Source organism: Talpa occidentalis, unplaced genomic scaffold (genome assembly GCF_014898055.3).
Source record: "Talpa occidentalis isolate TD23 unplaced genomic scaffold, MPIMG_talOcc4v2.1 talOcc4.4, whole genome shotgun sequence".
NCBI lineage: Eukaryota > Metazoa > Chordata > Mammalia > Eulipotyphla > Talpidae > Talpa > Talpa occidentalis.
The window spans coordinates 62058319-62084570 of NW_023604295.1; the positions used below are offsets into that span (position 1 = coordinate 62058319).

General features: G+C 38.1%; 1 protein-coding gene across 2 annotated transcripts in view; it reads right to left on the bottom strand.

The window, feature by feature from the left end:
• COL8A1 (collagen type VIII alpha 1 chain) overlaps positions 1-26252 on the bottom strand; it is a 142525-nt gene that overhangs the window by 51752 nt on the left and 64521 nt on the right. Inside the window, exon 2 of one of the 2 annotated variants that reach the window (XM_037525659.2) lies at positions 1842-1959. The exons of the other annotated variant lie outside the window; for it this stretch is intronic. The gene's annotated coding sequence lies outside the window, so the exon portion shown is untranslated. The remainder of the gene's footprint in view (positions 1-1841; positions 1960-26252) is intronic. 2 annotated transcript variants of the gene reach the window in all.

A 26252-nucleotide genomic window follows, 5' to 3' on the forward strand; every position in this document is an offset into this window, starting at 1 on the left:
AGAAGTATCAGATATGAGCTTTGGACCTGCCTGAAATGGTGACCATGTTGAATAAATGTGACTTTTATTTTCATTTGCTGTATCATTGCTGTTGACCACTGAATGAAACAGTTTATTGAGTAACGTTTACATTTTATTACTTTTGCACCCTAGTTAAAAACAAGCTTAATTTTTCAAAAGTCCAATAAAATGTATTTTTTATTTAATTTTTATTTTTATATTCCCCGTACAATTACAACCCCCTTTAAAATGTATTTTTGATATTTCCCCCATGAATTTGTAGGCAATTTCTCTCCTCTACCTTTTAATATCTGCCTTATGCATTTTTATGATTTATTTTAACATTATTATTGTAATTTTTTACTGGGTGAACCCATCAATGCCCTTGGCAGCAAGATTTTGTTACAAGAAATCCAGAAGCTGAGCCTGTTGTTCATTGCAACAATTATAAATTTTCTCTGGATTGAGTTCAGAGCCTTACTCTGACATTATAAATGTAACCCAAGTCATGCCTCTTTTATCACTTTTTCCAAAATAATTGATCAATTTGAGTCCTATAACCTATTGTTTAAATGAACATATATTTTTTTATTAAGCAGTTTTGTATTATAAATTTTTTTTTTGATTAACATCTGGCCTTAGGGGAGTCTGGTCAAAATAATTAGTGGTGGTACTGATAGTAAAAATGTGATACCTTAAGAAAATCATTAATGTATTTGCATTTCTCAGGGAACTCTAAATGGATTCATTCTAGATAGGATGTAGTCACATGGCATTAACTATAGGACTATATGCTGTGCTATTCTTTTTGCTCAAATGTATCCCTAGCAAAAACCCCAAAAATCTGAGGAATCTTAACTATTTACTCTTTTAATTACTAAATAAAATTAAATAGACCATATGAGGCCATTGTACCATTATATGTTAGGAAATATTGAATTGTGTGTCCAAAAGTCACACTTAAGACCAGGCAATGGTAATAGCATAGGATGGCTGTGGATACTATGAGATAATGTCTGCTTGTCAGAAATGGATGTTTTTTTTCCTTCCCATCAGAGTTCAAAAGTTAATGATGTACTTTGTATTTTAATTTTGTTTCTACTGAGAGATCAACTGAGGAATAATTTTGGCGCAGTTATTATTTTCCACTGTGGATATATTCAATATCATATGTGAATAAAACCATAGTTGTTATATCATGCTCTGCTTCATACCAGATTGTCTTTAGGAACATTTAGTACATGTCACATCAGTCATCTGAAAGGAATCATTTCTTCATTACAACTTATAACTTAAAACTATAAAATATCAGCCAGAAAAAATTGGCCCAATTAAGAGAAATTTGATAATAGTAGAAAAGCACATGTAGACATGACTGGGAGATGATAAGATTATTTTAATTTTCCCATTTGCACTGGAGTTATTTATTTTAAAAATCTCCAGATCTTTTATTACTTAAAACCTTCTGCTGAATCATGAAAAGAAGCTTAAGTTAGCAATTTTCCTCTGCAAAATCTTAGCTGCTAGCATCTGGTGAACACTTGGATACCTAGTCAGGTCCTATGGAAATGATTATTTTAAAACTCTGTTCAACATGCCTGGACTTAAAAATCAGCTAGAATCACACTCTGCACATGTATTTTAGTATGGGGGATTTAAAACCTGGCATTAGTAGCGATGGTCTCAAGGCTTTTGCAGCAGTGGAGATGGGGATGGAAGATAGGAACTCTAGGCAGGCCAGATACCCAACCATCTGCCAACTGCCCCTGTTGACAGCTACTTCTGACCTATGCCTGCCATGGCTTGCCACTGCACCCCTCCTTCACGCTTCTCACACTTACATTTAGACTTGGCCGGCTTTCAGGATCAGGACACAGGGCCTTGCTTGTGCCCTCTGTGGCTTGCCTGCAACTGGTTTCTGTCTCTTCACCAGTTGTTACTCTACTTCCAGAACAGCTTCTGAAGTAGGAGAAAAAAAGACTCCTTTTACTCATTTGGAAAAACAACAAGAAACTGAATTATTATCAAAGTGTATCATTTTGGGATCCTAGGAGAAAGGATACAATGGGAGTCTATAAATACACATGTCAATAAAAAATGCTATTATTTACCAAAATTTCAGTGTACCTTTAGGAGACATTACAGATCCATATATGCTGAGTATGAGAGAGAATATTTTTGTCTTTCTATATGCAAGTGTGCAATTACTTGTTTTTATACACATGCTATATGTGTGTATAGTGTTTTTTAATCCAAATAAACAAAGTATTGCACATCTTTATTACATGTTATGGTTATATTATGTGCTAGGTTCTTTTTAATTTAGCACCCACTAATATAAATTTAAGATAATTTAAAATGGAATTGGGCATCTGCTATAGAGGAAGCAAATTAAAGTAGAATCTCAGGGAGAAAACTAAGGTTATTTAAGAAGAGCAAACTATCGCAAAACATTTCTCATCTAATTTGTGTACAGCCATAATTGAGTTAGAAATTATTCTGAGTTATATATCAAATCGGGTCTAGTAGGACTTTAATTTGGTAATTTCCATTTTAGCTTTTGATGCAATTTAATTAGTTGAATATACTTCATAAATCATCTAGAATTTGTACTTTAAACAAATCATGTGGGACTTCTCCCTCCACCCTTCAACTGAATTTCAGAAATATAACTCTGTGTTTTGGATAACAGGTATTCCTTACTTTGTTTTGGTGTATTTCACAGGATCTTATCTAGGAAATAATATCTATATTTGTTATTCAAAAAGATTTAAACAGGAACATCAACCATGTAGATAAATAACAAGATTTTAAAACCCAGGTTGGTTGATGAGGAAAGAAGTGCAGAATTGGGTTTCCAGCTTTGAATTTCTACAATGTCATATACATGATATATTCTAGAGTACTGGCATTCAATAAAACTTTCCGTGATACCAGGAATGTCCTATATTTGCATGCTTGAAAACAGTAGTCACAGATACATAGGGCTATTGAGCACTTGATATGTGGCTAATACTATTGAGAAACTGAATTTTCAGTTTTATTTTATTTTAATTAATGAATTTGAATTTAAATATCTATTTGTGGCTATTACTGTCTCATTGGAGAGTATAGTTCTAGAGTTTATCTGTATTTGGTATTTGATACTGAATGCAAAAGTACATGAATGTCTTCCAGCTGCTGAAAGTCTATAAATTTCTAGTGTTTCCAAATCACAAGACCTAGGTTCTGACACATGGCCTTCCCTATGAAGCCATTTTTTTAAAAAGATTTATTTATTTATTTATTTATTTATTTATTTATTTATTTAAGATTTATTTATTTATTTATACAAGCACTGGGTACAATCAGAAGCGCTAGAGGGTGAGAGAATTCACCAGAGCCAGAGTGGGAAGCAGAGCAGGCAGAAGGACCGAGGTACACTGCTGAAGGGAGCAGCAGGCGGCAGGAGAGGTCTGAGCTCCATGTGGGACCCTCCTCCGGTGGCAGGGCAGAGGCTGCGGGCAGCTTCACAACCCAACGCTCAACCGCTGCGCCATGTTATTTATAAAAGCACTGGGCACAGTCAGAAACGCGGGAGGGTGAGAGAATTCACCAGAGCCAGAGCCGGGAGCAGAATAGGCAGACTGACGACATATACTGCTGAGGGGAGCAGCGTGCATGGCAGGAGAGGTCTGTGCACCATGTGGGACCCTCACCAGTGGCCGGGGATCGAACTGGTGCTGCAGAGGCTGCGGGCACCTTCGCAGCCCAGCGCTCAACCACTGCGCCACCAGGGGAGGCCCCTTTATGAAGCCATTTCAATATGTGCTAGGGCCTTGTGAGTGGGTGTAGCAACATTCTTAACTTTGACTCAACTTGTGGATATTCAAACACAAGTTTGGGTTGGCCTTTGGTGATTTGCGAATACCTAGTCTCTGGAAAGTCATGAGTTCTCAAATTATCTTTAATAATAAAGTTCAGGGCCTCCCCTGGTGGCGCAGCGGTGGAGCGCTGGGCTGGGAAGCTGCCCGCGCCTCTGCAGCGCCGGTTTGATCCCCGGCCACCAACGAGGGTCCCACATGGTGTGCAGACCTCTCCTGCTGTGCCCGCTGCTCCAGTCGGCAGTGTATTTCTTCATCAGTCTGCCTGTTCTATTCCCCACTCTGGCTCTGGTGAATCCTCTCACCCTCCCGCGCTTCTGACTGTACCCAGTGCTTGCATAAATAAATAAATAAATTTAAAAAAATTAAAACAAAAAAAAGAATGTTACATAAAGTGAAATGGGCGTGTATGGCCCAATAATACAAAATAAAAAAAAAATAATAAAGTTCAGTGATGGTAAGTGGACTCAAGGGCTTGACTTCTCTAGCCCATTGCTTGGGTTGTATGACTGACTGGCAGGTAACAGACACTGATAAGGAAGGAGTTTCTCCACAAACATAGTGCCTCTTTGAAAAAGAGCTTCTCCAGATTCAAACTGAATAATAGGGGCAGCCTGATAAAATGCCTTTGTGCCTTTCCCAAAAACAGTAAATATGCACAGACACTACTATGTGCAAGGCACAGTGCTTAGTGTTGAAGATAAAATATTGAAAAAAAAAAAAAGGATGATACACATCCTGCTTTCATGGTGCTTAACTGCATTAAATAATGTGATTCTTGCCCAAAGTCTTCTACTGAAATTATTTTTGACTAAATATGAAAAAGGAGAAAGATACATAGGATAAACAGAAAATTTCAAGATCACTGTGAAGTGTGTCACATAACTTATTCAATTTACTTCTCTGCACAGCTTTCACAATTCCACACCCAGATAGATGACAAAACCAGTTTTCAAAATACAATATTGGAAGCAGAGAAAATAACAGATCTCAGTTGCCATTTTTTTAGAATGTGAGATGAACATCATCGTTTATCATTTGTTTGCAGCATGTGTTTAAAGTTCTTTCCTCTCTATGAAGCAAAAGAATGCCCTTTATTATAATTAGTAATTAAGAGAATTTTTGTTGCTTTTATGTGATGATACTTTTTCTTAGCTTTGTCATTCAGAATACTGTAAAAAGTGCTACAATAACCAGTTATGAAATTAGTCAAATTATTCAATATTCAAGCATATCTGCAAGATCTGAAAGGAACTATTAACCACGCAAATCATTTGTAATTCATTGTATTTCACTTTATTTTGGAAGAATGAGCCAGAAATGTAGTAAAGCACTAAGCAAGAACTGTTTAATCATATTTCTTTTTTTTTCCTTCCACGCAGCAACTGCATAATTAAATATATGGTTCAACCTGAAATTTTAGATGAATTTACAAATATGTCACTGATGAAAATTTAAGGATTAAAAGTATTAAGAATTAAGTTAAATGAATGTAACCACAACACATAGTACTTAAAGTATCTGAAGACCATAAAGTGATTTCTCCAAATACATTAATTAATAATGTCCTTGATTTTATACATAGACACTTTGAAGATAACTTAATGAATTTTAAGGCAATGGAAATTTACATAATTAAAATATTTGCATATAAAACTTTATGAACAAAATTAACTTAAAAGTTGAAGGGAGTTTGCTTTAGTCTTTAAAAAATTTTTATACCCTATGCAGGTTTAAAACATGGCCACGAATTTTTTGACCCGCTTTTGTCTTCTCTCTTACTGGATCTTGGAGGGCTCATGACTGCTTTGACTAATAGAGCATAGTAGAACAGACACCGTGACATTTGAGGCTGGGTCATAAAAGGCCAACAAGCTGCTGCCTAGTTTCCGGAACATGGTCTTTGGGGTCCTCAGCTTCCAAGTAAGAAGTATGACCACCCAGAGGCCATCCTGCTGGAGCAGCCACATGTAGGGCTCCAGTTAGCAGTGTCAGTGGAACTCAGTCTTTTTTCAGTCTCTGCCAGGACACTGAACATGTGAATAAAGTCAGGAGAGCCCTTCTACTATTGTTGCACTCTCCATATAGCAGATGGAGTGCATTTTGAAAAAGTGAATCAGATCATGCCATTGTCCTGCTTAACACCTCCATGTCTCATACTCAGTAGTTCTCCAGAATGTTTAGAACAGACCTAAACATCTTTTCTGTCTTCTATGCCTTGTACTTTGCCTACTGCCCATTTTTGCTCCCACAGCCCCTAGTGTTTTTCTTCTCTAGTTACACTGACCTTCTCTTAGGAAAACATTGAACTGGTTCCCATTTTCCAGAACTTTGCTTTCTCATGCAGGGAATGGTCTTCCCTGAAACATTGTATGACTGGGCCCTTCACCATTAAAATCTCAACTTGATTAATACTTCCTCAGAGAGTGTTTTCTTGACCATCCAAAATCTACCCTTCATTTTCAGGTATATAGTTCTCTTAACTCCATAGTAGCAATTATATCTTCCTTACTTATATACTTTTATTCATTTGTAGTCTGACTCAACATAAATCCTTCCTCTCTCCCCAACCCCTCCTTGGTAGCAGGTTCTTGTTTGTTTTGTTTATTGTAATATCCTTTGCAACCAGAACTAGTCCTGACACATGGTAGGTGTTTCATAAATATTTGCTGGATGTTTTGCAAATACTTTTTTGTTTTTCTGAAACATAGAACTTAACAGTGCAAGAGAAACAGCTTTGGACATCATTTTAAAAAACCAGAAATTGCAAATTTTATGGACATTTTAAAAAGCTTTGATGGTCCTGATTGATTATAGTTGAGTACATTGCTTCAATTTTGAAAAAAAGAAAACCACAAACAAAAATCATGATGGCATAAAATTATTTCAGGAATGTGATGAGAGTTCCCCTGTCAAATCAGATATTTTTAAAATGTGACCACCACTCAACAGGCTCCTCACTTTGAAATGAAAAAATGCGCACCTCCCACCAATATTTTAATTGCTGCTAAACATGATTTACATGGATGAAGAACAAGTCTTAGCAAAAGACCTTTCTTCCTCACAGACAGAGTTGAAAAACAGGGTTTCATCTTTTGAGGCTTGTTTAACGCAAGGCTGTAGAACAAGGAATGTCTTCATTGCCTTGGGTGCATGGAAGTTATAAAGTTATTGCTTTTGCTTTCATTTACAAATGACAGGAATCTTAGGGGTTGGGCCTCAATGGCCAAGTAAGTTCACAAGATTCTACAATAATGAGATCTATTTCTATAAAACCTATGAGAAAAGTCTGAGTTGCTATTTATAGATATGCTATACCATTTCAAAATTATATAATATTCAGATACTCAGTTTTGATATGTATCCCCACAAGTTTTGAATTTTTCCACAAAGTAGGTTCATTACAGTCTTATGATTCTTGAAGGGAATAGAAAGACACCGTTATTAAACATTTTTTGGGGGAGGAGGTAGTCTCCTTACTAATTATGTTATCTGTGTAGTCTCATTTAATCTTTATAAGTGGGCAACAAATGAGTAAAGACAATGAGAAGACAGACTACTCTTTCATACAATACTGAATTGGTGAATTAGGAATCAGCAAAACAAAGGAAACATCCATTCTTATCTCATTGACATTTTCCCTCTGTGTAGTCTGAAAATTTTCAAGGGACACTATATTTTACTTTACTGATTATGACAATTGTCTGGAGCATAATACATGCTCATTGATCAGTAATGCTATTGAATTGGCACAGATTTCCAGAGAAACTGTGCATTTGAGTTGTTTATAAATGCCAAGACTTAGAAAAAGACAGTTGGGTGAGGTACCCTGAAGTTCCTGGAAGTTATTCTTATCTTCCAGTGGGGTGGTAAAATTGGTTTGGTTTTTGCTGTTTAAAACTGGAGGACTGGAGGAAGGGCTTGGGAGGGTCCATTTCCTTTTCTCCACCCATCCTAATGAATTTCTTAATCCTTCAACTGAAAAAAATTGAAGTTTGTACAGTGTCAGATAAAATTCTAGGACTGTGAATACCATTTCTGTGGAAACAGAATCAATTCTAAATTAACAACTAAATCCTGATAAATTAGAAAAAGGAAACAAATCTCCTATGGTTCTACTCGATCCCACTGAAAGTTAGAATTGCTGGATATGTGGCTTTCTTTTTAGTACATTATGCCTAGAAAAACATTAATTTTCCTTTATTTATAAAATCTGTTATAATTTCATGATGGTGATCAATGGTCACAAGATTCAAAAAAGCCATGTCTAAATGATTAGGTGAAGAAAGGACCAAATAGAGCTAAATATATGAAGTACTTCTCAAATCTTTGGATTTTGTTAGTTTGGATTATGGAAGACAGGAGTGAGAAATTAAACACATCAACATACTTGTTTGAGACATGGTGACTGAAAAGAACAGAAGCTTCACTGGTTGGAGTCTAAAATTGTCTAAGTTGTCAAAATACAACTTAAATGATATTTGACATGCAATAGGTTAATGAGGTTTTCATTTCCGGTGCATCTTTTTGCAATAGATAGAAATATATAAAATATTTCCCAGAAGTTTCTCTTTCTCATCCTTTATGAGAAAATAATGGAGAGTGAAATTATAGGCATTTTCAAATGAAACCATTGGGTAAAACTTAAGAAAGGGTAAAGTATTGAGAATATAATGCTGATTTAACTTGTCACACACACACACATTTTGAAGATAGAGTCTATGTTTCTCCCTTCTAAATAATAGAATTCATGAAAAAGACATAGGTTATACTTTGTAAGGTAAATATTCAAGAATCTAGAAACTGAAATGCCTTTTCAGTTATTCAGATATTTGGCATTATAGAACAATGCTAAAATTGAACCAAAAAGTAAAAAGAAGTGAATTCCTTTGTTTGAGCTAATTATGTTATGACATCCTTGCTTTCAACTGCCTTGTCATTTGTATTATGATCCATTCAGATATTCATCCATACACTTAATAATTCAGCAATTGATTGATTGAACATTATACCTCAACTAAGATGACCTGTGAAACAATTTGTTTTGGGCAAGTTATAATAATATGTCATTGACTTTCTTCTGACATGGACCATTTTGACAGATATGAGATCGTCTCTCATTGTGGTTTTGATTTGCATTTCCTGATGATAAGTGATGGTGAGCTTTTTCATGTGCCTGTTGGCCATCTGTATGTCCTCTCTGGACAAGTATCTGTTTAGCTGTTCTGCCTATTTTCAATTGGGTTATTTATTTTCTTTTTGTTGAGTTGTATGAGTTCTCTATAGAGAATAGAGACCCTTGTTAGATGCATTATGTGTAAATATTTTCTCCCATTCTGTAGAAATATGTCCATAGGATTAAGATTTCCAGAAGAGTGAAGGGTGGAGAGAAAAGTGTGGAGGGGACTTAATGAACTATGGTGGAGGACTATGGGTTTCTTGGTGGTGGGTGTTGTATAATGACCTATTTTTGAAGAAGAGTGAACCCATACCTCTGAATCATATACAGTGTAAAGCAATGTTACCTCAATTAAAAAAAAGATTAAAAAATGTCTTGGGTAAATAAAATTTGACTTAGTTTTGCCTGAAGTCGATTTATTCCTATTTAAGTTTAATTGATGATACTGATTAAGTAACAATTAACTCTCTAAAATGATGCACTGAATAATCATTTCATGTACTTTTGAAATAAGTGTGAAAAACTTTAAGTATGTCTTTGTAGTCAGTTATCTTATGGAATAACTTTGATCTAGACCATGCTTAGTAAAAAGCAGAAAGAAGAAAAAAATGTGCTTTATGTGCCTGGTACAATCAAGGTTCTGAAACACTTCAGAAACTTCACAGGAAGAGCAGGATTAGAATCAGACTCTTTTGGGACATCAGGACAGGGTGAGTTCCATTTTTGGTGGGAGAATATTTACCTCAATGTTCTAGATGCTAGTGGATGAAAGGTGTGAAAACACATTATTACCCCCATAACAATCAAATTACCTTGATTTCCAAGGTAATTTGATTTCCAGATAGAGTTCTCTTCAAACACACACACACACACACACACACACACACACACACACACACACACACTACCCTAAATTAGGCCATAACTCCAGCAGAAATAGTTATTACTGGGCCTCCCCTGGTGGCGCAGCGGTTGAGCGCTGGGCTGCGAGGCTGCCAGCAGCCTCTGCAGTGCCAGTTCGTTCCCCACCCGCCGGCGAGGATCCCACGATCCCACCAAAAAAAAAAAAAAATAAATAGTTATTACTTATGGAGGGTATCTTATGAGGTAAGATTTGTGCTCAAGTAAACACTACATATATATTATTTAATCTTCACCAATACCTCACAATGAAGCAATCTTATATTTAAAATGTTAACAAAACTTTAACTTATCACACATACATATTTTGAAGGTTGAGTGTATGATTTGCTCCCCTTTATTTCCCAAGAACATAGTGAGTGACTCATAATTGGTGCCTAGAATATATTTGTTGCATTAAATGAAATGTCATTTCCTGTGCTTTCCCTAAGGGAAGGGTTTTCAGCAATCATTTTTTCCTCTGAAGATGTGACTTTGATAAATCTTGGGGATGAATGGGCATTGGAAATTTTTAACCCAACTAAGAAACAAGGATGACTGGTCTCTGTCCTCTTGGGTCGGTGAGGAATACTGATATAAAGGAAAGTTGGAAGGGGTTTGTGCAGGGATTAGTGGGAAAGATATTAATTCTGGTGAAAATGACTTTCCCCCCACTCTGGATTGTAAACATAAATAAATGAGAATATCACGATATAGTGAACTTGATAGTTTTCTGTGGAGTGTCTAAAATCTAATAGCCTCATATAGATAGCAGTAGGCCTGACAGATGATTCTCTGAGATGGGAACCCCAGCAAGAATGGGTTATACACAAGAGAAAGGTGGGTTGGGGTGGAGAGCAAGCCTTCAAATAAACATAGTTTTGTTTTCTGTGCATTTCAGGCTTAGGTTTAATATGTCTTTAGTTGTTGATTTGACCTTTGTCCACACTGTTCAGTTCCCTAATCGTCCCTGTCATCCATTTCTCTATATCGTAGGAACTGCCTCCAGCCTCCAGCTTTGATTAATTCATGGAGGGTTTCTCTCTCTCTTTTTTTTTTTTTAAAGATTTATTTATTTATACAAGCACTGGGTACAGTCAGAAGTGCGGGAGGGTGAGAGAATTCACCAGAACCATAGTGGGGAGCAGAACAGGCAGACAGACGAAATACACTGCTGAGGGGAACAGCGGGCAGCAGGAGAGGTCTGCGTGCCATGCGTGACCCTCGCTGGAGGCCGGGAATCGAACCGGGGATGTGGAGGCTGCAGGCAGCTTCACAAACCAGCGCTCAATTGCTGCGCCACCGGGGAGGCCTGGATTTTTCTCCTTCATATAGCATCCAGTCATGCCAGGAATCATTACTGTCAAGCACAGTCACCAGGTGTTCACCTGTGTGTGCACACGCAGAGCTGTGCAAAGCAAATTAAACTGACTCCATATCTTGCCTCCAGGAGCTCACAATAAAAACCAGACAATAGATGTGGTGAACACAATGGGGAAAACAGACACACAGCTGTATAAACAGAGAAGTACAACAAGTTAGGGAATTTTGGTATGAACTGTGAATGCATGTACTCTTTGTGCCCTGAAAAGAAGGGGAAATTCTACAAGTTGCAGAGAACTTGCTGGAGTCTTTTTGAGAGTGAGAAAGGAGAGCTGCGGTGGAATCATCCTGCTTTGTTCATTTAAGAGTGGGCGGCTTACCTTTGGAGTTAGGGTAGATTTTTCCCTCACAAATATCTGCTCTGAGGACATATGTACTATTTCTTAGGCCTCGGTTCTTCTAGGATATTCAATTGTAACCAGGATAGAGAAGGGGAAAAAAAGTATTAAAGCAGGGCATAGCCTGCCAAAGATATTTCATAAACTTTCTTTTCACTGGAAACCAGGGTAGAAAGAAAATAAAAACCAGAATGTATTATAATTGTACGTTCCACTTACAACCAACTAGCATATGCCAATTGATTTTCCAAGGAAATGATTACTTTGGGTGAGTGTTTTTGTTTTTTTCTTTTAAGGGGCAACATTTCTTGCCATATCAAGCATTTACTGTCTTTGACATCTTGAACGCCGTCAGGAATTAATCTGAACTCACAGAATTCAGCTGAAAGCAAATTCCAGGCAGGTCTCTACCTCAACCACCCTAGACTGATAGGTATCTTTCTTCTCTTAAATATATCCAGATAGGGAATTTGAAAACCTCCCCAGAAATCTTTTCCAGGGTTTATAAATCCTTCACTGCCAATAAGATCTTTCCATCTAACTTAAATTCCTTTGTTTACAATTTAAATTCATTTCCTCTTCTTTCTTCATTAGAAAGGAGAGTATGCCCTCAACTGTCATTCTTCTAAATACAGCTGTTAATCACACCTCAGGCTTCTGTCTTGGGCACAGAGAACTTTTATTTCAGATGTCATTTATGTATGATTTTGTTTCTTACTTTGGCATCTGGCTTTTATTCAAGATAAAATAATCTACTAAAATCCCCTAAAATTGTGCCTGTAATTGATTTCATGATGTCTATTCCGTAAGTATGGATGTGTCACTATGTCCCATTTCTCTAGTTCCAACCAGATCTTATTTATTATGTCATAAACATCTAAAAGATCGTTGGAATTTGTATTTTATGTTTTCTTGAAATGGGTGAGATCATACTCTGAATATAGTAATGGTCACCTCTTCGCTCTTAACTCCCAGGTGATCAACTGAACCCTCATCTCATGGTATCAGACTTTGTTTCCTGTAGCCATAAAAATGAGAAGGGGGGCCTCCCCTGGTGGCGCAGCAGTTGAGCGCTGGGCTGCGAAGCTGCCCGCAGCCTCTGCAGTGCCAGTTTGATCCCCGGCCACCAGCGAGGGTCCCACATGGTGCGCAGACCTCTCCTGCCACCCGCTGCTCCCCTCAGCAGTGTACTTCTTCGTCAATCTGTCTGGTCTGTTCCCCACTCTGGCTCTGGTGAATCCTCTCACCCTCCTGCGCTTCTGATTGTACCCATTGTGTGTATAAATGAATGAATGAATGAATGAATAAATAAATAAATCTTTAAAAAAAAATGAGAAGGGGCCTGGTGGCACAGCAGTTGAGCGCTGGGCTGCAAAGCTACCCTGAGCCTCTGCAGCGCGGGCTCGATCCCTGGCCACCAGCGAGGACATGGCGCGCAGACCTCTCCTGCCACACCCGCTTCTCCCCTCAGCAGTGTATTTCATCAGTCTGCCTGTTTTGTTCTCCGCTCTGGCTCTGGTGAATTTTTTCACGTGCTTCTGACTGTACCCAGTGCTTGTATAAATAATAAAATAATAAAAAAGAGGTCGACAATATAATTTTAAGGTTTTATCCACTTTTCAGGCCTCAGCAAGTCTGTGAATATGTTTTATGCGGTTCTTTGGCCAAAAAGAACAGTTATTTCTCTTAGCTAAAATATTACCGTTATCTAATTTTTTTGGTTTCTTTTTTTTTTTAGCTTGTACATATAAGTGAGATCACATAGTGTTTGCCCCTCTCTGTGTTACTTATTTTTCTTAACATGATGCCCTCACATCCAACTATGCTTATGTTGTCACAAATGGCAAGATTTTCTACATAGTGGCTGAATCACATTATATGTATGTATATATATTATATACCATATGATTTTACATATGGGTGTATCACATTTTTTTTTTCCATCCATCCATCAGTTTTTCCTTAACTCTTACTATTCTTACCCACAATGGTCATTGTATATCACACTATCACTGATTTTTCAAGAAGCAACTCTAAATTATTTTATTTATTTTTAATTTTTAATTAATTATTTTTAAAGTAATATTTGGATACAGGTATTGTCACCTTAGTGCGCCCACCACCAAATTGCCCATAGTTCACCACCATAGTCCATTGTGTTTCCTTCCCTCTTTGTTCTTCACCCTGTCCTCTCTTCCCCCCACCATCCTCTCTGGATGCTTTAGCTCTGTATTCAGCTTTCGAGGGTTTGCTTTTTAAGCTTGTCTTTATTTGATCCTTAGTTTAGTAATCTGTGTTCCACAGATTAGTGGCAACTACTGGTATTCATCTTTCTCCTTATTACTTATTAAGCTTAATTTTAATTTTTTTTTGAAATTGAAGTTTAACTTACATACTTTCATATAAGTCCTTACTGGTGTCTATTCCTGTTCTTTTTGGCCAAACGGCTTTGTTAACATATTCATAGTATTGTTGAGGCTTGGAAGGTGAATAAAGCCAAAAGTCTCTTGTGCCTAAATCATTTTCAGTTTATTTTTGCCTGCACGTTTTTGAGAGGCCACCAATAGTATATACGAGTGTTTTTGTCAAGTAGCTTTTAGTCCACTGGAATGGAGACTGTAATTCTCCATAACCTTTATCCATATGGATGGTTCTTATCTTTCATGTCCTGGATTTTTAACAGAACATACTAAAAAAATGAATATTTTGAAAATATTATGACACAGAGTTCCCTTTAAAAGATAATCATTTTATTTCAACAAAGAAATAAAACGAAGGAAAATTTAGGTTAGCTGGGAGACCAAAATTTCAAGTACAAAATTTAAAAAATTTATATTACTGAAAGAGTTTTCAAAAATATGGCATTGCACCCCTATGTTTATAGCAGCACTATTTACAATAGCTAAGCTTTGGAAACAACCCAAATGCCCAAAAATAGATGACTGGATCATCATCAAGAAGATGTGGTACATATACACCATGGAATATTACTCAGCATTCAAAAAAGATAAACACATGCAATTTGCAGCAATATGGATGGCGCTGGAAGGGATCATGCGCAGCGAAATAAGCCAGAAAGAAAAAGAAAAATACCGGATGGTCTCACTCATAGCAGGAATCTAGAAAACTTAAATAAGGGACCAGGAAAAAGAATAACTGTAAGTGGGCCTCCCCGGTGGCGCAGCGGTTGAGCGCTGGGTTGCGAAGCTGCCCGCAGCCTCTGCAGCCCCGGTTCCATCCCTGGTTGCTCCCCGGCCACAGGAGGAGGGTCCCACATGGTGCGCAGACCTCTCCTGCTGCCCGCTGCTCCCCTCAGCAGTGTACTTCGGTCCTTCTGCCTGCTCTGCTCCCCTCTCTGGCTCTGGTGAATTCTCTCACCCTCCCGCGCTTCTGACTGTACCCAGTGCTTGTATGTATAAATAAATAAATAAATCTTGAAAAAAAATAACTGTAAGAAAGAAAATATCAAAATCAACAAGCAGGTATAAATCAGAGACAGTTTATGGGGGGTGGGGGGCGGGGAAAGGAGGGCTTGGGGTCAAAATAAGGGGGTTGTAATTGTATGGGGAATATAAAAATAAAATTTAAATTAAAAAAAATATGGCATTGAAAAAACTTTACAGCAGAAATATTTTTAAGGTAGAGCTCTTTCTTTAGTGATTGTATATTGAGTGATCAATGTTCACTGCATCTCTTTTTAAACTTTTACTGAACTTTGAATTAGCACCAGAAAGCCAGTCAGGTTGGCCTCTCTCACTCAAAATACCTAATGCCTGCTGAAATGCTCTCAGGGGTTTTATGAAAAAGGTTGTTCTTTTCTTATTCTCTTTGCTTTTCATGCAGCAGCCTGGCCTTTCGATCCTTTTCTTGTAGACACAAGGTACTTTTAAAACATTTTCTGCTTGACTTAAAAATTGTTCTTCATCAAACCTAATGGCTAATTAAATGAGGACAGTCTGAATTTAATCATACTCCAGACATGGATATGGGATGGGTAATTGTATAAACTCGAGTCACTCTTCTGTTAGAAGGCTATCAGTGACTTGTTTTTTTGCTTCAATCAACCAGTCTACTTGGGTTTTACACCAGTTCTTTTTCCCCTCCTGTGGGCATCACCATAATCCCCTCTTCCTCTCTCCCAGCCCTGTGCATCCAGCCTTTGGTGGTGGATTTTGTACCAACTAGGCACAAAGCAAGGGACCTACCTAGATTTATTGGCTGACTGTCTGGCCTTCATGGCAATAAGTTGACATTTTTAGTAATGATTTTAATGGTTTGGACCCGTCTTGCACCACCTAGCTCACTTTAAGTGTTCCTGGTAACATTTGCACTTTTTGACCAGTAGGCGTACCTCCTGGCTTGGTGACGGAGCTGGTGGTGAGCAAGGGGGATGGCATGCTTGGGCTCCCCTATCTTTGTGCTACTCCCTAAATTCTGAATGGTTTAGAGAATGCTCTCCGTGGCTCCTTTCATCTTTCACCCCCCTCTTACAGCTCACACTTCTCCTCTTGACCTTCTTTGCCTGTTTCTTCTCCTCCCCTCATTCCTCTCGCCACACTGAAATCACACACAAAACCATCAGAGGGAAATGAGGATAAGAGGATCATTATGAGGGATCTTTTTCCCCTGGGTTTTTTTTTTTTTTTTTTTTTTTTGGTTCTCAGATACTCTGTAGATATAGATTTAAGGTGTAGATTTAAATGTCTCCCCATCCTCAGGTTTCAATTGCAAAAACAAAGATTACCTTTTCTTAGCTCATAGTCCAAGGCTAAGTTCCAGTATTTGAGTACATGCCTGTTCTTTCATTTTCCTGATAGACTAACGACTGAGTTGCTCATTGTACAGTCATCAGTTCACACATGGCTCAGACTGATGGAGAAGATAGTTTTAATTTTGGTCCTCTCAGATGCTTATGCCAAACTTATACAGTACATTTATATGAAAGGCTGCTTTTTAGTAAATAAAAAGGTCTGTCTCTCTGTTAAGGATATAACAAAGGAGACTAATTGTTTGTACATGGCAGACCAACCTCAGAATAAGTATATCTTATATTATTTTTAATATTCAGTGATATGGAAGGAGATAAGTGGCAACATGTGGAGCAAAAAAGCTCCAGAATCCAATAAACCTTCCACTGCACATGTTTAAGGTGCATGTATATTCTGCTGTTCTGGATGACTTCCTTCATGGTCTCCCAGCTAACCTGAATTTTTCTTTTTCAGAGTTCTAAATGATACATTACATAGGATAATAATGATACATAGATCTTTAGCAGGAAATGCCAATGGTTGAATCATAGTATAGTTTGGGGAGGCAACCAAGTGAGAAATTCTGACTTAGTAATTCAGTTGGATCTACTCTTGATTAGAATGCCCTACCCACATGCTTTAAGTCTGTAAGATTTAAAGTAACTTTGGTCTTAGAGACCACTCACAAAAGATGGTGGACGACAGACCTGAATATAAAAATGATAAATGATTTTAAGTCTAGCAATGTGAACTTACAAATGTAAGCAAATAAATTCCTAAGTGATGGTAGCTCAAAGCCAATACTAGAACTTCTAGAACCCATGAGGTGGAGGAAGCCATCAGCAAGCATTCTAAAGCAACATTATTCAATAAATGGCTCTATTGCCATTAGGATCAAGTTTAAGTCCTAGGTATTGCACTCAGAGCCATTGATTTCTGCAGCCCCCTTCTCCTCTCTTCTCTCACTTAGCCTGTACTGAACTACAGTTAAAGAAAGTCTCTCACTTTTGGATTTTACATGTGCTGTTATTTTAATGTAAGTTTTCCTCATCTTTCACATCTCAGTCTGGATGTCATTGCTTCCAGAAAGCCTTGTTTGTTGTCTTGAGTTTGGATTAGACATTTCTCATATCTTCTCTCAAATGACATTTGCTTTCTTATCAGAGTAATCAGCTTGTATAAGAATTAACTATTGACTTGTCTCCTCTTCCTGTGTGTCCCCTTCACCTTCCTCCACACCAGACCTGAAAGTTATGACTCTGTCTCCCTCACTGTTGTATTCTGCCACATTGTAGAAGTAAATGAAAACAGTCATTCACTAAGCAATTATTTGCCCAGTGTTCATGATGAGCTAGTAATGAATTCTGGTGTTTGAAACACATCAGTGACCACTTAAGTTCATATATATAATGTGTATATTATATATAGTATATAATGTTTATATTATATATGATATTTTATAAGCACAGTGCCTATTATAATTATTTAATAACAATAATTATAACTAATACCTACTAATATTTAAGAATATAGAGTTATAATTATTAATATATATTTATATAATATTTGCTAATCACAGTGCCCATTATAATTTAATAAAAAATAATAATATGATAACCAATATTGACCAACTGCTTAGTGTGTGCTGCATACTTTAGTATTTTAAAATGAGTTATTTAATTGCAATATACAACAAATCTCTGAGTTACTAGTATTTTCACTTAGAGGTAAGGAAAGGGAGGCACAGAATTAAGTAACTTGTCACTACTGCTACCAAGTTATGGAGCCAGAAATCAAACTTGGACTGTTTTTTAATTCTTGACCTGGGATCTCAACTTTTAAATTTATATTAATTTAATATTCAGTTATCTATTATTAACATCATCATTATGATTATTGCGAAGCACTCAGTAAACACTAAATAAAAAGAATCTGGAATAAGACATCTTCTCCTAAGAAGTGCCCAGTACCAGTTCATGCTTACCACTTTAGAAGCTCTGGCATTCTGGTATAAATAAGGACACAAGGGCTTTTTTAAAAATACTAATTTTGGTTTATAGACATCTATATTATTCATCTTTCATCACATGGATTCAATAACATTTTTATTACCCCAGAAAAAATGGTTTATGTTTTAGACAGGACTTATTGCCAGAAATTGATGTTGCAGAAGTAGAAATCATTTCAAAACAACTGCTAGTCACCTGAGCGGTCTCAACTGGATTTTCTCCACATTTCGAAGAAAGGATTATAGGATGTGATTTGAAGCAGTTTATGTGCTATGCTTCCCTGCCTCCCTAATTGATTCTAATTAGTTCAAAGTCTCAAACAAACTTGCTAGTTTTAAGTTTTTGTATCAGCTTTTGTGGATTCTCAGAAGTTAAGAATGGTTAGAGAAACAAGATGTTTGTTCTTTTCTCTGCCCACCCCAGTCAAATTAACTGAGTATTAATTGAATACCTACTGTGAGCTCATCCCTTCTTACAGTTTTCTGCTCCACTGCAGTTAGATAAGCCTAAGCCATGGTACTTGTCTTCAAGGGTATTGTCATCAGTTTAATTGGGCAAAAAATGTGTACACAGCAAATCATGGGGAGAGCATCTTACAGAGTAGATACGTTCTCAGTTGTATGGATTATCCTTGGGGACTGTATGAGTTCAGAAGAAAGGGAGATTTATGAGGACCACAGAGTGAAGGACACTGATGGGAGAAATGGAAAATGCAGTTGTACAGAGTGAGCTTAATAAACCAAGATAAGACGGAAGGTCACTGTGCATATGGGGAGTTTTGGCAATGGAATAAATGGGTATAGCATGGTAAAGACACTTGTCTGGCTAGAAAAAATAAACTTTTTGTTTCTTTTGTTTTGTCCTTGTGGTTTTTTTTTTTGTTGTTGTTTAAAGATTTATTTATTTATGCATATAAGAGCTGGGGCACAAGCCAGAGATGGGGGGGGGGGCGCGGTGAGAGGATCCACCAGAGACAGAGTGGGGAACAGAACAGGCAGACTGACCGAAATACACTGCTGAGGGGAGGAGCAGGAGAGTCAGGAGAGGTCTGCTGCACCATGTGGGTTTCTCTCTGGCCAGCTGGAGATCAAACTTGTGCTGCAGAGGCTGCAGAGGCTGCAGATTGCTTCATAGTGCAGTGCTTACCCCTTGCGCCACCAGGGAGGACACCTTACATTGTTTATGTGAGTAACTTGTCAACACTGTTACCAAGTTAGGGAGCCAGAGCTTTTTACTTGTACATTTATATTAATTTAATATTTAGTAGTCTGTTGTTAGTATCATCATTATGATTATTGTGAGGCACTCAATAAACATCTACTAAATAAAAAGAATCTGGAATAAGACATCTGTGTAAGGACATAATATGTGCCCCTGCAGTGAAGAATATCCTTGAATAACAAGTAGAATAATAATAAAATATTTAGAGTTAGACGAGTCCTTGGAGAATATCTGCATTGGGCATTCCACCCTAACAAAATGGTTTAGCCTTACATTTATCAATGGTTTATAATACTGGGCTCTCTCAAAGATGACTACTACTTAAAAAGTGTAAGAAGAATTACTGGAATTGGACATATTTTAAATTATGAGCCAAACTGAGACTTGGTCCTTTTCTGATGTTAGCTCATCACTAAGTTGCATGACCTTCTGAAAGTTGCTTATCTTAGTTGGGCCTCAGTTTTCACATCTGCAAATAATAAGTGCTGAATCACTTGATTTTTGTTGTCCTTGTAGAAACTTGTTAATTGAAGTGTCATTGGTTTATGCTATTGTTAATATTTTGGAATTTCCCCCTTCTTTTGTTAAAGATTTATTTTTACTTATTTATGCATACAAGAACTGGGGTGGAGGCCAGAGGTGTGGGCGGGAGCATGTGAGAGGATTCACCAGAGACAGAGTGGGGAGCAGATCTACTGAAATACACTGCTGTGTGCAGCGTGCGAGACAAGAGAGGTCTGCTGCTCCATGTGGGTCAGCTCCGTGGCGGGAGCACACTCAGGCCACAGTGGCTGGTGATAGCTGGATAGTGCTGAGACTAATCCCTCGGCCACCAGAGAGGCCTGGTTTCCCCCTTCTTATGTAGTTACTATAGCTCACCCACCACCAAAGCCCCCATAGTGCTCCACCATAGTCCTGTGTGCTCTTCCCCACTTTGTTCTCACTCCTCCCCCTTGCCTTCTGGATGCCTCAGTTCTGTGATCCATTTTCAAGGGTTAGTTTTTAAATTTGACTTTTCTGACCCTTTGTTTGGTTTCTCTGTGTTCCAAATATAAGTGACAACATCTGGTATTTATAAATCTCTCTCTGGCTTATTTCACTTAGCATAATCCCTTCCAGCTCTATCCATGTTGCCACAAATGGCTTGAGTTTATCTTTTTTGATCTCCAAGTAGTATTCCATTGTGTAGATATACTAAATCTTCTTGGTCCACTCATCTGCTTTTTGCTACTTAGGTTATTTCTATAGGTTGGCTATTATAACTTGTACTGCAATGAACATGGAAGCACAATTTTCCCTTCAAATTAATGTTTCTTTAATTCTTCACAAAATCACTTGATTTTTAATGATACTTTAAACACTTAGATTTGTGACTTTATGATTCCGTTATTACTTTTGCACCCATGTGATATCTTCTGCTGGATGAACTAGGATGGATTTTCAGATTAAAGTTAACTAACACCCTACGAGTCTTTTTTTTTTTTTTAAGATTTATTTATCTATACAAGCACTGGGTACAGTCAGAAGCGTGGGAGGGTGAGAGAATTCATCAGAGCCAGAGTGGGAAACAGCACAGGCAGACTGATGATACACTGCTGAGGGGAGCAGCAGGTGCGGCAGGAGAGGTCTGCTGTGCCATGTGGGACCCTGGCAGCGGCTGGGGATTGAACCAGTGCTGCAGAGGCTGTGGGCAGCCTCGCAACTCAGTGCTCAACCGCTGAGCCACTGGGGGGGCCCTCTACATGTCTTTTAAATGGATTGTTCTAAGTGGTAAATTCAGTATGTCATGCCTTAGTGTAGTCATGACCATTAAATCATGAGATTAAAGATTTTAAACCAGACAAATCTGCCAGGCATAGGCTGAAATAGAAAATGGTGCTCAGTCAGTTCCTACCTTAATATAACTAGAGTGATGTTGGTGACAGTCATGATAATAATACATACTACTTACTATGCTTATTTTGTGCTAGGAGTTTTATGTGTAATATACACCATTTATTTATTTATTTATTTATTTATTCATTCATTCATTCATTCATTCATTTAAAGATTTATTTATTTATTTATACAAGCATTGGGTATAGTCAGAAGTGTGGGAGGGCGAGAGAATTCACCAGAGCCAGAGCGGGGAGCAGAACAGGAGGAAGGACTGAAGTACACTGCTGAGGGGAGCAGCGGGCAACAGGAGAGGTCTGCGCGCCATGTGGGACCCTTGCCCAGTGGCCGGGGATCGAACCCGTGCTGCTGAGGCTGCGGGCAGCTTCGCAACCCAGCGCTCAACCGCTGCGCCACCAGGGGAGGCCCTACATCATTTATTTAATTACACTTCATGTAAATATCATCTACTGTTTACTGCAGAAAATAATTGCACAATTTCCCAAAGTCACCTAATTTACCAATAGTAATTTGAGATTCAGTTTCAGGACTGTCCACACACAGACCTATGCATTTTCTGCTCAGAAACATGCTTTGCTCAGCGAAAGGTTCAGGGATTCAGGAGCATGTATTGCCAAATATTAACATAGGTCCTGGTTCCTCATGGAGCTGGAAAATTTTGAAATACATAAGAATTAGACTCCTCAGAAATAACTAGGATTTTCTTGAAGGAATATATTTACTTTTATGCTCATTGCAGTCCTATTTACAGTGGTTGGGTTATGGGTTTGGCCCGGGTGTCCAGAAGATAAGGAGATCAGAAAAATGTGGTGAATATATGCAGTGGTGTGCTCAACTACAAAGAGGAATGAACTCCTACCATTTGCAACAACATGGATGGAAATGAAGAGGATAATGCTAAGAGCAGTAGGTCAGAAGGAGAAAGACTGGAAGACACTGGATGGTGTCATTTATATGTGAAATATAGGGAAGCGTAGCAACGGATCATTCAAAACCAAACCAATAATAAACTCTTAACATCTGACTACAAAACTGAGACAATCAGGTGGGAGTAGGGGAGGGAAGGGGCCCAGTGGAACACTGGGGAGACTGTTGGGAAACTGGTGGTGGACAGGATGTGAAAACATACGTTTGTAAAGATTTGAACCTATAACCCCTGGAACAGATACAAAGATGTAAACCTACTTTACCTCAATAAACATAATTTGGAAAAAAAGAAATAGTTAGGATTTTGAATTCCTTATTGTCTTTAGACCAGAGAGTCAAATACCATGGCTGGAATTTAAAAGGGACTGAACAATCTTATGACTAATAATAGCATTTGTAGTATTGAGGCTTGAGACATAAAAAGAGCAAACTGCAAGCTTTAAGGTCAAATATTCAGCACTAAGGAGTTAGCAAAATACTTTTTTCCCTAAGTTCAAATGTCAAGCAAAGCAATGCTGAGGATGGACTGCAATTGTGGTTAATGCCATTAAGAGGTTTTCTGAGGAAGGAGGTCTTGAGTCATCTGATATGACAGGAAGGCTGCATTTTCTGTCTGGGTTTCTCTTTTTTTCCAGCATTGCTGACAAGGTCACTGATTGAAATTCTTATTATTTAATGTGTTTTCTCTTTGTGGCACATTTTAGTGCACGAATATAAAAATTCCACTGTCAGTGTTATTAAATGAACCTATGTATTATCTTTAGGGAGTCAATGAATTCACATTTTGGTTCTAATCATTCTGATGGAATGTTTGGATTAGAAGTAATTTTTTCCAGTACAACTCCCTGGGTGCTTATTCAAGACTCTGGTCTGATGGATAAATGTTCACAGACTGAAGGAATTCAGATAAGCAGGGTGCTTCCAAACCAATGTGAGATTGAGTGTGCTAGAGAAATCTTTTGCATATGTTCATGCAGCAGTCCATTGTAGCTAATGTCTACTAGGAGAACTATTACCCTCTGCTGTACCAGGTTATTTTCTGACCCTGCAGTGACTAACCTTTGTATGAGAGGTAGGGTAAACTGAGATGTTGTACATGAGGAATTAATTTGGATTCGAATGGGTATCACAGCTTGCTGATTGCAGATGCTTCCACCTTTATATGAAAACAATTATACTAGCATAAAGTGTGCTGATCTTAATAAAAACAAACTTAGAAGTGCCCCAGAATGAATGCCTAACACCTTCAAATTTTCTCTCACAGACTCCACAAAATATGGAAATACAACAGACTGTTCAGACAAACTATTTCCAGGAGTCCACTAGACTTGACCCTGCTATAGAGAGTAAATATTTCAGGCCCCCACTCTAACCCCACTTCTAGCACTCCCAACCACTAACGACTCACTCGAGTTGCTCCTTTCAAGTAGCAGAGGAGGACTGAGAAAAACATGCATGACTGTTTATTATCTCATTTTTTTTTTTTTTAAGATTTATTTATTTATACAAGCACTGGGTACAGTCAGAAGCGCGGGAGGGCGAGAGAATTCACCAGAGCCAGAGCGGGGAGCAGAGCAGGCAGAAGGACCAAAGTACACTGCTGAGGGGAGCAGCGGGCTGCAGGAGAGGTCTGTGTGCCATGTGGGACCCTCCTCCGGTGGCCGGGGAGCAGCCAGGGATCGAACCAGCGCTACAGAGGCTGCAGGCAGCTTCGCAGCCCAGCGCCCAACCACTGCACCACCGGGGAGGCCCTATTATCTCATGTTTTAAAATCCTAACGAGAATTATTTTCTCTTTGCTGAGAATTTATGTAGCTCTGGCTCTGACAAATTTTTGCTTGATCTGAGATACATGCAAAAAGGGGTTGCAACGTAAAGCTGTCAAAACTTACACCATAGGTTGGGCAGCACAAATACTGTCACACATCTCACAAAAATGTGGAATAACAAAAGACAGTTAACAGAACTTACTTCATTTACCTACATTCAGACTATTGCTAGGAAGGAGTATCAGGAAATAGAGTACCCAGTGTAGTGAGCTGAATATTTCAGAATCATTCTTGATTTTCCTCTTTCCTTATTTCTCATATCTAAACTGTTTAAGACCTGCAAACTTTAAAGTATATCACTAATACAGTCATCTACCCTTACTATCTTCACTGCTAGTTCTTGTTTTTTTTTTTTCTGTAACAATCTCTGAAATATTCTTCTTGTGACTACTTTTGCAACCCTGTATAATCTGACATCATATTAGCCACCAAGCAGCATATGGATTTATTAAAATTAAAATCATGACATGTCACCATTGTATCCCCAACCTTTCCAATGAATATAACACAAAGTTCCTTTAGCCTAAAGAGCCCTATGTGAACCTCTATCTTATATCAATATCAACTGTATTCTTTTTTCTATAGCCACAAAGACCTTCATACTATTTACCTAGAATATTCTTGCAAAATTTTAAATTATTGAGGTCTGAACCTAAATGTCAGTGCCTAGCAGAGGCCTTCCCTTGGTAAAGTGGTTCCTTCTCCCCACATGATTCTCCATGGAATTGTCCTATGAAAATAATTTGTTGTTTTCTTTTTTATTGTCTGTCTCTCCATTAGACTAAGAGCTCCTGTAGAGAAGAAATGTCTTTTTCTGTGCTATGCTCTGAGACTCTAAAATCAAGCCTCAAATATTTGTTGAATGAATGGATGGATGGAAGGAAGGATGGATGGATGGATGAATGAGAGATGAAAACAGATCCTTGGGACTATTGCCAAAAAACAGAAAGGGAGCTGCTCACAAATGGTCAATTGATGTAGCAGTGTATTTCAGATACAATTTCAGGCCCAGAACAAAGGTCAGTTTCTTAGATAGATTCCATTTCATTATTACGTCTGCTGAAAATTTGGGAAGTGCTAGATGCTTACATCAAGAACTCCATGAGTCATTTGTTTCCTTTAGAATCTGGAAACGTTATGGGATTGGCTTTAGACACTACTTCCTTCTAGCCAGCTGGTCCTAATGCTTATGTTTTACTTTCATCGTGGAGAGTGCCCTTGGGGGAAATATAATGTCATGACTTTGAGGTGGGTCAAGTTTTAGGAAGTCCAGTAGAGCACTAAGTCAAAAACAGATGGTCTGAATACAAAAAAAAAAAAAAAAAAGAGTTACTTGCATTATAGCCACAATGTGTGGTGGTGGTCTCCAGCCCACTAGTTATAAATACATGTGTTTTTAGACATGCCCAGGGAGAGAGATGTCAGAGGCTCTCATTTAAAATATGAGCTTCTGAATTTGTCATTCAAATGTATCTCTGGTTAGACATGCAGTTGGATGTATTTTCCATTTGCCTGATTTTGAGTCTGAACCTGGAGAAACATGCAGACTGCCTTTTTTTCTCCTCCTTTCTCATCAAAGCCACAAGCTCCCGGCATTCTGTTTTCATACAGGAAACTGGATTAAATAAAACAGCTTCTCTCTGTAAAATAAATCCTCTAGTGGCCAATCTGGGGCAAGTTGTTTCCTTTTGTGCAACTAGACACTCTATATTTCAATGGAACACTGTTAAAATTTCTTTTAATTGTATTCTTCACAAATCCACCACCCCAGAGTCTGTAATACTCTTAAACGATAAAGCAAGCAATTACAGTGGCAACTTTATTCGAGAATACTGCTATCCCTAGAGAGAGGGATTAAACAGGCTCCTGTGCAGCCATCTGGCAGGGTGCTTAGCTCACGAGAGGTTGCCCAGTGCCCAGGATCAGCTACTGAAGGAATACTTTAGTGACAGGCACTGAA